The sequence below is a fragment of the Tinamus guttatus genome, unplaced genomic scaffold (genome assembly GCF_059628265.1).
Source record: "Tinamus guttatus ecotype Peru unplaced genomic scaffold, ASM5962826v1 Tinamus_guttatus_pri_ptg000104l, whole genome shotgun sequence".
Lineage (NCBI taxonomy): Eukaryota > Metazoa > Chordata > Aves > Tinamiformes > Tinamidae > Tinamus > Tinamus guttatus.
Genome location: NW_028288638.1, coordinates 3878706 through 3891021, shown reverse-complemented (window position 1 = coordinate 3891021; position 12316 = coordinate 3878706).

Sequence of the window (12316 nt, the reverse complement as noted above, 5' to 3'; positions counted from 1 at the left end):
ATTGCCAACAGTGTTATTTCTCCTTCAGTCTCCCTGTTGAGGAGGAAATAATTATATAAGAAAAGTCTTGTAACTTTGTTTGTTTCGCCAGCCTAGCAAGCGCTGTAGGGTATGGGAATAAGTCACCGATGACATGTGTGGGGTGTTCTAGGTGGGGAACTCCCTACCCTTCATGAGAGCTTTTACAACCAACTTCCAGTAAACTTCCAATGGCTCCAGTTTGCATCTAAATTGGAATCTGTTTTAGCCCAGCATGGTAGTTTGGTGAAGTAGTGACAGCGTTCTGGTGACATATTAATTCTTGTGGATGTTTTTCAGCCTGCCAGCACCTCGCGTGCACTTACAAAGTTACTGTTGCAGGTCACTCTCTTGCCTTACCAAAAACTAACATGAAGAACCAGAACAGAACTGTTGGTTTAACTCCTGCAAATCCATTGACAGGTCTGCAGAAGGGCATATGTTTTCTGGAGTTAGTGAGTAGAAAGTTGGAAGGAGATCTAGTACAAGCTAACACAGTTTGCCTTAGCACAGCCAGATGAGAGGGAGAATTGGTTGCCTTTGCATAGAGGGGGGCTTGATCTGTATTGCTGATGTTTTGTTTAGGGTTAGTTCGGTGTCTGTGAAAATGACTTAACATCTTTGAGGAAATAAATTGATAATACTGAGGGGTCCAAGCTCATGACATGTAAAGATAGCATAAAGTATAATGTAGAAGACTGTCTGAAGAGAACTCAAAACAAGCTATGCCTTAATCTGTTTATAATGGTAATATGGAGAAGAGCCAAGAATGCAAAGAGGGTAGCACAAACGAGATACGGAGAAGGCTGGTTGCATAGTAACTCTGCAATCATTACTTCAGTGGGATTGATGGTGCTTACTTTGTGATATTGGCTCCTTAGTTCAAGCAATTACCATGTGCACTGAGTTCCTATCAGTGCAGTTCCTTTAGTGTATTGTATTTTTTTTTTCCTCTCAAACAGTAGGCGTCCTGGATGATGTGATGCACCACTGTGGCAGTGTCTGGTGCAGTTGCCCACAAGGTTGCGTTTAGAAATGGCATGTAAATACAGTATGTGACCAAGCAAGTATTTCTATAAATTACAGAAAACATGATCTTTGCAGAACCACCAGGTACATGTGTGTATTGTAGATCAGCTTGGTACCCTTTTGTTTTCTGAAATTCTAACATACCCCCTTGTGTGTCACTGTTAGATTTATCTTTAACTCCGATCCTTGCCACCGGCAGTTTGGGGATGCATGCATATAGCACCCACATACGAAGAGGCAAAGATGTTTCAGTTGGCATTAAACCAAGTACAGGAAGCATGGAAATCTTCCAAACATTAAACTTTTATTAAGAACGCCGAAAGGCAGCTATGTGTGATAGAGTCCTTTACTTTGCTAGTAGTCCCACTGAAGCCCATCAGATAGTGCAGGAGAAGGCCAACCTTTCCTTTCAAGGCTGTTACAGTCTAGGTCTATTGAGAAGCTGTGCTGTTTCCTGAAATGAAGTAGTTCATTTCGGCAAGATTTTCCCTGGTGAGATTTATTTCAGATCTCCAAATGAAATAAATGACACGGCCAGGATAAGACTGTTAACGTGCAAGCTTGTGCAGGCTCGAGTCACGCTCTCAGCACGTGAGCTCGTGCCATGGAAGCTGCCTAAATACACTGACCCAACGTCCCTGCTGCAAGTGGAGTTGGTAGAAGCTCTTCCGTACCCACGGAGAACAAAGTAAGAGCAAAATTGGGTACCGCATGAAAGCACTTATTAGGTGTCAGACTGTTTTGGTATGGCCGTACTGAAATATAAAGCTTTTACATGCTTAGCCATCTATACGAATTACACCTTGGTAGTGCAGCATGCAAATAAAATCTCAATCAGAACTTCTTTATTTAAAGAAATAAAACTTTAAATTGCATACTCTTAACACCAGGTTTTTTGCAAGGTCATTTTTTGTTTTATTTAACAAGATCCCAATTAAGAGTTTATTATAATTCTCCAGTGAGTGGTCCAGCAGGGTCATGATCCACAGTAGACATTAATACAGTTTGAATCCTCTGACTGTTGTTTATGGTTATACATTTGTACACTCAGTTATTGATGATTTTAAGGACTATAATTTGATACTTGATTTTACCATGTTGCACTGTTCACACTGTGAATTCAGTGATACAGGAGTGCTCTGTACAGCTGATTTGTTAAATCAGCTCTCCTTGATGCTTCGAGTTTAGAGGAGGGTTGCCTGCTGTTGAACTGCTCATGCATGATGCATTTGAGATACCAGCTCATTAATATGAAATGGCAGTATGATTTATAATAAGGCAGCAAAACTTAACCCTGTCTGAACATTAGAGTTCAGACTTCTCCTTTATAACCTCCAGAATTGTCATGCAGAATTTAAAGAGCACATTTACTGGACTGAATGTCATAATGTGCTGTTTGTTAAGCAGGTTCACCTCCTAAAAAAGTTATTAAGAGCTAGTGCTGTAAGGAAGAAAAGATGGCTCCTTGCAACTTCCATCATGGAATTACTCAGTGCAAGAGCATGCAGTGCAAGAGCGGGAAAATACACCCTGGAACTTGCCGAGATGAATTAAATGCTATTACTTGATTGTTTTTCTCTCTTAGAGACTGCAAAAAGGGTAATAATAGCAGGGTTTAAGGAAGCTATGCTAGTATGAATTATTACTTTGACTTGCCTTAGTACTAATTTTAACTGTAGTGCAGTGTAGAGACATGGACACACGGGGAACCATTTTCTTTGTAATTCATTTTTTTTACAAGAATACAGACCTACTTGCTTCAGAACTATTAAAAGGGGTAAAATTAACCAAAGGATTTTTCCAAGTGCAGCCTTCCTTTTGGAAAGAACTTGCGTGTTGGCCATGATTGTATAACAAAAGCTGTGCTGAGGCCATTGCTGCCTTTTGCCCTTAGAGGGGTTGAAGAAGTTCCAAATCTTGGTCTAGGTAATGTTTTGGTGCTATTGCTTAGATGCTTTGGATGCGAAGAAACTTGGATGCTAAGACATGATCTCTGTTTTCTCCCTCTGTTATTGCTGTGGGGAAAGAAAACTAACTTTTCTTCTGGTATATGTTGTGCCTTGAATGTCTCTATATGTTGTTAAAGGATCCCATTGCAGCTGGTATTGCTTGTGTTCAGGCAAAGGGGCTGAACCATAACCTGTGGATGTTCTTCAGGAGGTCAGAAGCTGATGCACACCATGCAACTGGCTTCCTCGCAGCCAGTAACTCAGTGAACATACAGTTGCATTAGTTTTACTGGTGGTGTTACAATTAAAAAACATGGTTTTGTAGAGCAGCTGCTCACCAAAATGCTTATGTTTCTCAACTCCTCTACTCCCAGCTGCCATAGAGTAGACTATGGAACATTTTATGGAATTATTCAAAAATCTTGGGAGGTCCTTTTGGAGGGAGAGGTGGGTGGTTTTTTTTGTTGTTGTTTTTTGTTTTTTTTTTTTTTTTTTTAGAAATCTCTTTGCTGTTTCTTTAATGTTTTTCCTTCAGAACTTGTTAGCAAAAATATTCTCTTTGGAAAACTGTTGTTTTGGCACATGCTGAACTTCCCCAGTTGAAGAGCATCTATTTTCCTTAAGATTAAATAAAGGTTAGATTATATCTGTGCTATTCTGTCTCTTGCAAAGTTTGAGCTTAATAGCTGTTGCTTTCCAAAGACCTAAAGGAATTAAATAATCCAACAAATCTAACCCAGAATTGAGATCACATGAACAACGTACACACACACACAATGTAATTGAGTTTCTTCAGGAAGAACATTGCAAAAAAATCTTAGCGATCTTATGTACAGTTTGGAAAAAATGAAGAAAATGACACATTGCTTGAGAAGCAAGATTTTATATTGTAATATTTTAATGGGTTTTACTGCAATTTTAGTTAAGACTATTTGTGTGTGCAGAAAAAAACCTAATCCTTCAAGGAGGAACTGAAGCAGAAAGAATTTTGCAGCCAAATACAGGATTTTTGTTTTAAATATAAACAATACAGCACAACACTGATAGTCATAACCAACTCAGGCTGACTAGCAGAGTTACTTTGGTATTTGTCAGTGGTTTGATTTTTTTTAATCATTTCTGTTTCTCAACAGACTGAGATCTTTCCCGCTGACTATATTAGTGAACAGTAAAAACATTTCAACAAAACTAACTTTTCCAGATTTTAGGTAGGCATTCAGCCTATATATTTATTAAGGAAGGAAAGAGGAAGAAAAATCCCTGTGAAGGGGGAAACTTAAAAATTAGTTTCTGGTTCTGTGCAAAACTGGCAATATTAGAAATACTGCTGCTGAACTGAAAACAGGCAAGTGATAAGCTAGAAATAAGATGGTTTTGTAAGTCTAGCAGTAGTGAAGATTTTGTAGGCCAGAGGACATCCCCATATCACACCATACAACATCAAAAGGGGATGAGGTCACACATGCTTCTTAGTGGAATTAAAAAGTTCTTGCGTTCAGAAAGGAATACAGCTCACGCTTGCTAGTGTTTAGTGTTGCAACCTGAGTAGGATTAAATCCATTTAAAATGTTGATGAAGATACTGGATTTCACCACAGACAGACAGCTATAGTAGTTCTTCCCTGGAGGGGCTGACCTTTAAAAGAAGCTGGATGTGAAATGTTGAAATGCTGTTGTAGCTCTCGTGTTGCATTATATGTTTCTAAAAGCAAAAAAGCATCTATATTGATAGGGTTTCAGGCCCACTTGGTGATGTGCAGTAGTGTGCCAGCTTCACTAGTGACTTATCCAAGGTCCCTTTCATTCAGAGTAATTAACCAACTATTTTTTCTGTTACTTACCTGAAATGCTTGGTAGCCGCTTCTGTGGATTGCCCAGGTCATCTAAGAGGAAAATCCTGTTTGTTTCTGGATTCAGAAATCAATGCATGATTGCATACATTGCTGTAATTGTGGAGAATACTTTAAAATAGCTTGTTCTGTTAACACTTAAAACTTGCACAGTTTTATTTTTTTTATGTCATTTAACAATTCTGCAATTTTCTGACATAAGAATTTGAGAGCAAAAAGCAAACTTTTATTATTTCTGTGTGTTCTGAGAACATTCAACTTGAAATGACTTCTGTGCTCTGGAATAAAAGTCTAATCCTCATTCTTTTAATCAGGGCAAGATGAGAAACACTTTGCCCTGCCCCTGAATGTGGAAGTTGATAAATTAACTTGAATATTAAAAAATTGTTACGAAGATTCTGGGTACTGTTGTTTTTTAGTGATTGCATATTTTATGCCGATAGTACATGAAGTAGCCATTAAACTCCATCATTCACCATACATTGAACTAAAAGGCAATTAATTGTGTGACTGAGCCTTTCAAGTTTACTAGATTGACTGTTCTGAATTTTTAGCTGACAGATTGAGTAGTCTTGAAATGAACAACCTCTAGAAATCAGGAGGGATGAGACTGAGCAGTGTTCCAGTTTGCCCAAGGTTGTGTTATCATCGTTAACTCTAGCTCTGTAACCACCTGTGTCCTTGAATCACCCACTCAGAAGGTCAGTTGCAAGTCCTGGTGTATTTGCAGACCAGGCTCATTCAGTGAGTCACCCATAATGAAATCTTCCCATGAATAAAAGAGAAAAATCAATAGGATTTTAGGAGGAGTGAATTGTACTGTGTAGTAGGTAGACTGGAAGGGAGAATTCACCAGAACAGCAGCTCTTTTGTGATGATGCTGCCAAAGAGCACTTAAAATTTGTAGTTGGATGGTAAAACAGATGGTATAAAATTATTGGAAAAAAAGTTAATTTGGCAAGTCAGGTCTTAATAATGAAGTTTATTTGCTCTAACTGGATAACTTCCCTAGAGAATAAAAGGTGGGTTTTTTTGTTTGTTTGTTTTTGTTTGTTTTTTGTTTTTTTAAATACAAAACCCAGCATACTCCTATTTTATTAGGTCCCATTTTGCTGGCATATTGGTGCCTGTTGTGGTGAGAGAAAGCCCTTGCTTGTATTTGTGAAGAGGAAATGCAGTGTTTGGTGGCACCTGCTTCTCAGTATCTACCACCTATCGCTAGGCCGGTGTTCCAGCACTGATAGAGAGTTTGTCCCTGCATCCTTCATGGCCAGAAGCCAGGCAGTGAAACGTGAAGGACAGTGTATTTGGTATTGCCACTCTGCTTCTGTTGAAACTTCAGCTGGGCTCTGAGCATGCAGAGGGAGCCAATGCCTGCCTCAAAAACCCTTTATCTGAAAGCTTAAACTCTATGTCAAGAATTTCATAGGAGTGTTATTTGAACAAGGCTTCTGTGTTCATTCTGTCTGTAGTAATACTGTAAAGGAATTTCAGGATTTTTCAGGATTTTTTTTTTCCTCCCCGTAATACTATATGATTTGCTAATGAGGCAAAATCAGTTGTTTTGAGCAGGATAAATTCTCTAAGCGATCAACATCAGAACTTGTCTCACAGTGGAGCAAGATGTATATACTGCAAAACCAGACTGCTTCTAACAACTAGAATACACGGATGGTTTGCACTACTATAGGCTGCTTAACAATGTTAATGCAGCTGGTGAAAACCTAGGTGGGGACTTATTTAGGTTTTTAGGTTTTGCAGATACTATTTCCAGTTCTGTCTGTAGCAAGTTAACTGCCCTGTCTATAGAGCGGCAAAACTCTTCAGCAGAATTTGCGCAGTTATAGAGCGTAGATCTTGATTCTCCTTTCTGGCCTTAAAATTAATCTGTGAATGCTCACTTTTTTTCCCTAGAAAATGCACATCTGACTTAATGAACTTTTAAGTTAAGAGTATGGGGTTGTTGACAATAAATGGGATATTTATACTAAAAAAAAAAAAAAAAAAAAAAAAAAAACTGATTTATGGACTCGTTTCTGGCAAACTTAGATTTTTCCAATGTGTCTTTTGGAAGCCGCATTCAGACTTTAAAGGCTGCTCTGTCGAGTCACGCTGACACACTTACATTTGTTTAGTTAACGTTGAAGTAATTCTAGGTCTACTGGGGCAGAAAGGGCACAGTGGTGTGGATGAGATTTCTTTTGAAATATGGTTAAGAAAAAAAGCTCATTTTGAAACAGTACATATGCTCAGAGCAACTTCTTGGAAGTGAAACTTTTGAACTGCTTTTAAAGGTGAAATGTTAAGGCTCATGCTGCAAGCCCCGTAACAGCACCTTCCAGGGAACGCTGTTTCTGCTGCTTTCCAGAATAGCTAGAAACCAGCAGGTCTAGGGAAGCACAAGTGAGGTGTGACTTGTCACAATTGGAAGTCTTAGCTTCCTAACATGCTTCCCTGCCCTCAAAATGCAGGCTGAAAAGGGCTGTGGCAAGTAAGTACGGCACACAACTTTAATTGTGTCCGTAAAGTGCATCCCTCAGTTCCTCAGTTTAATAGCACTAACCTGTGCCTCTGAGATGGTGATTTTGTTTTACTAAGATTCATCCTTGTAGGCCATTTTCACTTGCCTTTTATTTTTAAAAAATCGGGTTTTGACCGAATGCTAAATATAGCTCACTGTTAGTAGCTGCTTTACATAGTATCTCCCCTGAATGTAACTTAAACTTGTTCAAGGGGCTTGATAAAGGATATTTAGTATGGGAGCTTATTTGCAGAGGTCCCCCGCTTCTGTTTTAGCCTGTTCTTCCTCCTTGGTTCTGTTTATACTAGAAAATCCCCTGTAGTACCAGACTACCTGTTGCCTTTCTTGCCTCTGACTCTTTCCTAGATATCTCTTAGAGTCAATAACTTAGATGAGGCAAAAAGCTGGTCTCTGTTCTACCCTGACTGCTGTTATTGCTAATTCTCCTCTTGTGGTACATAGTGTTTTATCAATACAAAATTGTGCATTCTGTTCACAGTATGGATGTGTGTGGCCATATTCTCAGAGAAGGCATGACAGACACTTTGTGTTAAAGCAAAATTTGAGCTTGAAAAGCTTAAAGTCGAAAAGCTTAGCCAAAAAGCTAAGTTCCCTAGTGGCTAACGTGCAGTGATAGAGGGTGCCACCCATGTAATGGGCTTGAAGCAGAAACAGTATTCTCAACACCCATGTAAAATGTATATGTTACAAAAACTGCTTCATGGAGTAACTTCAATCACTTGAACTATCACAATAAACTTAGTACCAGAGTTAACACCAAGATCATGCTCCAGTCTGCTGCTTTTTCTGCTTATTTCTGTGGATCAATGCAGACAAGGCATTGCAGGTATATAGATGTCTTTCAGATATTCCGTAATAGCCATCACCTAAGGTACTGAAAGTGGTGAGTGTTCAGCAGTGCTCAGTTATAGTTGAATGTATGCTCATATGCTGGAGCGTCTGCAGTCCTGCTTTCTCCATGTGCAGCCATGTGTTTTTCTGGTCTTTATGCCAGCAAACTTGTTTAAGTAGCTGATCTGCCCAGATACCAATGCAGGTTAATTTTTAGCCAGAGCAGTTTTTGAACTGATTTGAACTGATTTTCTACCTAGCTGTTGCAAATGCCAGTGCTGCCAAAGGAAGTGCATGGGAGTATCAGACAGCGAAAGACTCGATTTATATCAGTCTTGCGAGCACACAGGCTTGAGTGTCATGCATTTTGTCAGCTCTTTCTAGGGACAATGATGTAGCTTGTTCGTTTTATTTCCAAAACACTGCAGGATTTTACATCTTAAGACATTGATTTTGTCCAAGAATGTATCTGCTGTTCAGTTTGTCAATGTTTTTGTGCCTTTTTGTATGGGGTTAGAGAAACTGCTTTGAAGTGTCTGCCCAGAAGTCCTCACGCCTTCACACATATGGAATACATAATTATTTTCACTGAAGAAGCTGCTGCTTAATTCTTGGCTAAATCAAGAAACTGGCAGTAAGGCTGGGTTGAACCTTGGGAAAGCTGCAGGACGTCTGCAAACTTGTCTCCTGTTTGTTTATCAACTTACTGGAGGGATCTCATTCTTGTAATGTAGTTTTAAGAGTGATAGAGCTGCTGGAATGTGATGACCACTGCTCTTTATAGCTGCATGATATAACTTGTAGGAAAGATGTGACTTTAGAGACATAAGAACTCACTGGTTGACTCCTGTTTCAGTGCCTGTGCAGGATTGAACTCAAGTCAGTTGAACTCTGCCTGTGCCTTGTTGTAGCAAATGGGTAGTCACCCCCAGGAGATTTGTTTTGGCATATGGGAAATTCAGATCCCTTTAGGAGACTTTGGAAGGAATTCCACTTGGACGCTGGCTGTGGTTTGATAACTATTTGCTAAAGTCGTGTAGTTAAACAGATTCAGATGAAAGGTTTATTTTGGGGAGAAAGGAAAGGCTGTACTGTAAAAGTGTTTCTGACTTGTTCCATTGTTGAGGTGCAGAAAGCCTGTTTCTTTGCCTAAAGAGATTGGTAAGTTCTAGGATAGTTTGCCTAAAAACTTGGGTTTGGTTTCCTCTTTCTTGAGGCTACTATTTAGAATTTGTAGTGATTGTTTAATTTAATTTTTGAAATATTTGTTGTACCTTAATACAATACTGATATTAATTTATGACAGTTATGGCTTTTTTATTCCAATAAAAGCATAAATCAAATTTGAGACATGGAATGTCACTTTATTAAAATAATGCTGATCTAACCTGAAAAGGTTTCCTTACTCTCCAGTCCTTAAAACAGCTGGCATTGTTTATCTTATTCTATATCCTCATGTATCCCATCTATTTCTGGGTCATGGGTGTTTCTGCTGATCTGGTTTGACTATTGTAATTGCAAGCAGCTGTTAGTAGCAGTGACACGCTGGGCTCTGCTGGCCTTGTTGCCTCCCTCCTTTTCCAGGAACATTTTTGTTGCTGGCAAATCTGAGTCATTCCTGAGGTATCTTCCCGATCTTCCGCGTGCAGTGAGCTACTCTGTGCTGATCATTTTCTAGCTATATACTCTCCAGCACCGCTCTGCTCTCTTTAACCAAACTTCTAGACTCGATAAAAAATGAAGTAGCTGGGTGAAATTGTCATCCTTTAATAATAGATAAGGCTATATTGCTTGATGAGCTCAGGGGACCTAAAATATATTGACCCACTTTTTTATATCTGTTTTTTTCTCTTCCTCACTTTTTTGGAGAGTGCTGAACTTGAAACTCATAAGCCAAGAAGCAAAACAGAACTGTCAATTGCTTTGCAGAAGCTAAGGACGTTTGGAGACTGTTCAAATTCACTTTAGAAAATGGAGTTACTGTCAAAAAAAAATACCATAAATATTCAGAATAAGATGAAAAAATGTAGCTAACATTTGTGGAGTTGGGAGATTATCCCTGCTTGAGCAGGGGGATTGGACTAGATGATCTCTAGATGTCGCTTCCAACCTTAACCATTCAGCGATTCTGTGATTATGCTAAGCATAAGGAGAATAATGCAAATGCTAGTTTCCATAATAAAAATGGTAGTTAACTATTACTGTTAGTTAGGTTGTTAGCTGTTGCTAATTTTCCTGTATCATGTGGCGGCATGACTATAACATTTTGCCTTTCTGGAAGTATTTTGGTCAAACTGCTATGTGTCATTCCTCATTTTGCACAGTTAGCACATACATTTCAGTTGAATCATTTGTATACCTCCAGATTTATCACACTTATTCTCACCAATGTGATGGCCAGGTAGAAGCAGGTGCTGTGAAGCACGATGCACCAGTCCTAATTGACGCTCTTCATAGAAACAGTCCTCAGGGAAGAAAGTTGTTCTTCATAGGAGTGAGTGGGTAATGAGGTTAATATGACAGTCATGCAAATCTTTATGTAATCTTCTGGTAAAGGGAAGGAAACAAAACAACCGGGGTTCGACTTTGATGTCATAGTTTTATGAAGGCTGTAAAAGTGCCAGCATGAGAAACTGTTTTGTAACTGAAGAAAGGCACCGCTACCTCTAGTTAGTAACTAGAATCTCTTATCCGACCTGTACCCCTGGCTTTAAGCATAAAGGCACATTTACCTAGTTCCCCTGGGTGAGCCCCCTGCAAGAGGCCCACGTTGTGCTGCTAGGGACACCTGCGTTGCCACCGAGCCGATGTGGAGCGTCGTGATGCAGAGGCGCCGGCTGAGCCTGAGACTGTGGGGATGCGGCCTCGCAATGCAGCGCTTCTCCTTGTCAGGGCTGCTTTCCCTGGCAGTCCCTTTGCGAGGCTCTGTGCGGTCAAAAGACACAGAGCAGCTTCTTGGCCTCTTCCAGCCCCAGTCCCCAAGAAAATGAATCTGCCTCGTCACGTGCTCTGTTCTCCCTTCATTTTTTGCTGTTGTCTGGTTTTAGGTGCACTGTGAGATGCAGAAGAGGTTAGATGTCTTGGGTATATGACTGTTCCCTGAAGTTTTATGAAAATCAGCTGCTCGGTAAAGGGGGACAAATCTGTATGAGTGCTCCCTCCAAAGGAAAGGAAACAATACGAGCTCACCGTCTCAGCTCTCTTTGGGTTGATATAGCAATATTTTGTGGTATCCATGTTGTTCCCTTCTAATGTGACTGTAAACATGCACCAAGTGTATTGCAGAGGGATGTAACGAACAACTGGCACAAACCTGTAACAAAGCATGTTTCAATCCATTGTTTTAGAAGAGGTTATTCGGTCAAGTCATTTCCAAATAAGATCTGAGCAATGGGATGTGTTCAGAGGCATTACTGGGAGAATTCTGCTGAATTTGACCAGATGAGCAAGATGAGTGAGGTGTAGAAAAAACACATATAGGGCTTTCTTGCCCATAAACATATACATACGTATATTTGGGATCTCTCAATTTGGTAGGCTGAAGAAATAGATGGGAGGACAAAATAAAAGACTAATATAGTAGGGAAATCAAAGATTCCTGCTTCAATTTCTTCTTCCCTACCATGTATTAGCAAAGATTCCTTGCCTGAAAACATTGTCCCTAGAGATGCAAACATCTTTTCATGCACTGCTACCTGATGGGCATAGCTGCGTCTGTGGACCTGGATGACCATTCCAAGACCTTATACAAAAAGTTAACATGTTGCTTATGTTGCTTTATTGCCTATGTTCCTTCCCCTGCAGATGGGAACCCTGTCCACCTCCCCGCTCTGGTTCCTGAAGCTGCATATTGTGTGCGAGTCCACTGGGGAATGGAAATGACATTGTATTTCTTGCATTGTAATTCTTGCATTTCTCTGGAAAACTGTTGCTACAGGTAGAAGCTAGTCACTCATTAGGCAACAATTTTACACCTCTATCCAGAAGTTCCTAGTGCAACATAAAATGATCTTAAAAGGCATTTTCCTGCATATTCTTCTTTCCCTGGACCAGATTACCACACTGTTGGACAAGGTGCCGTTGCTGTTGCTAACATGA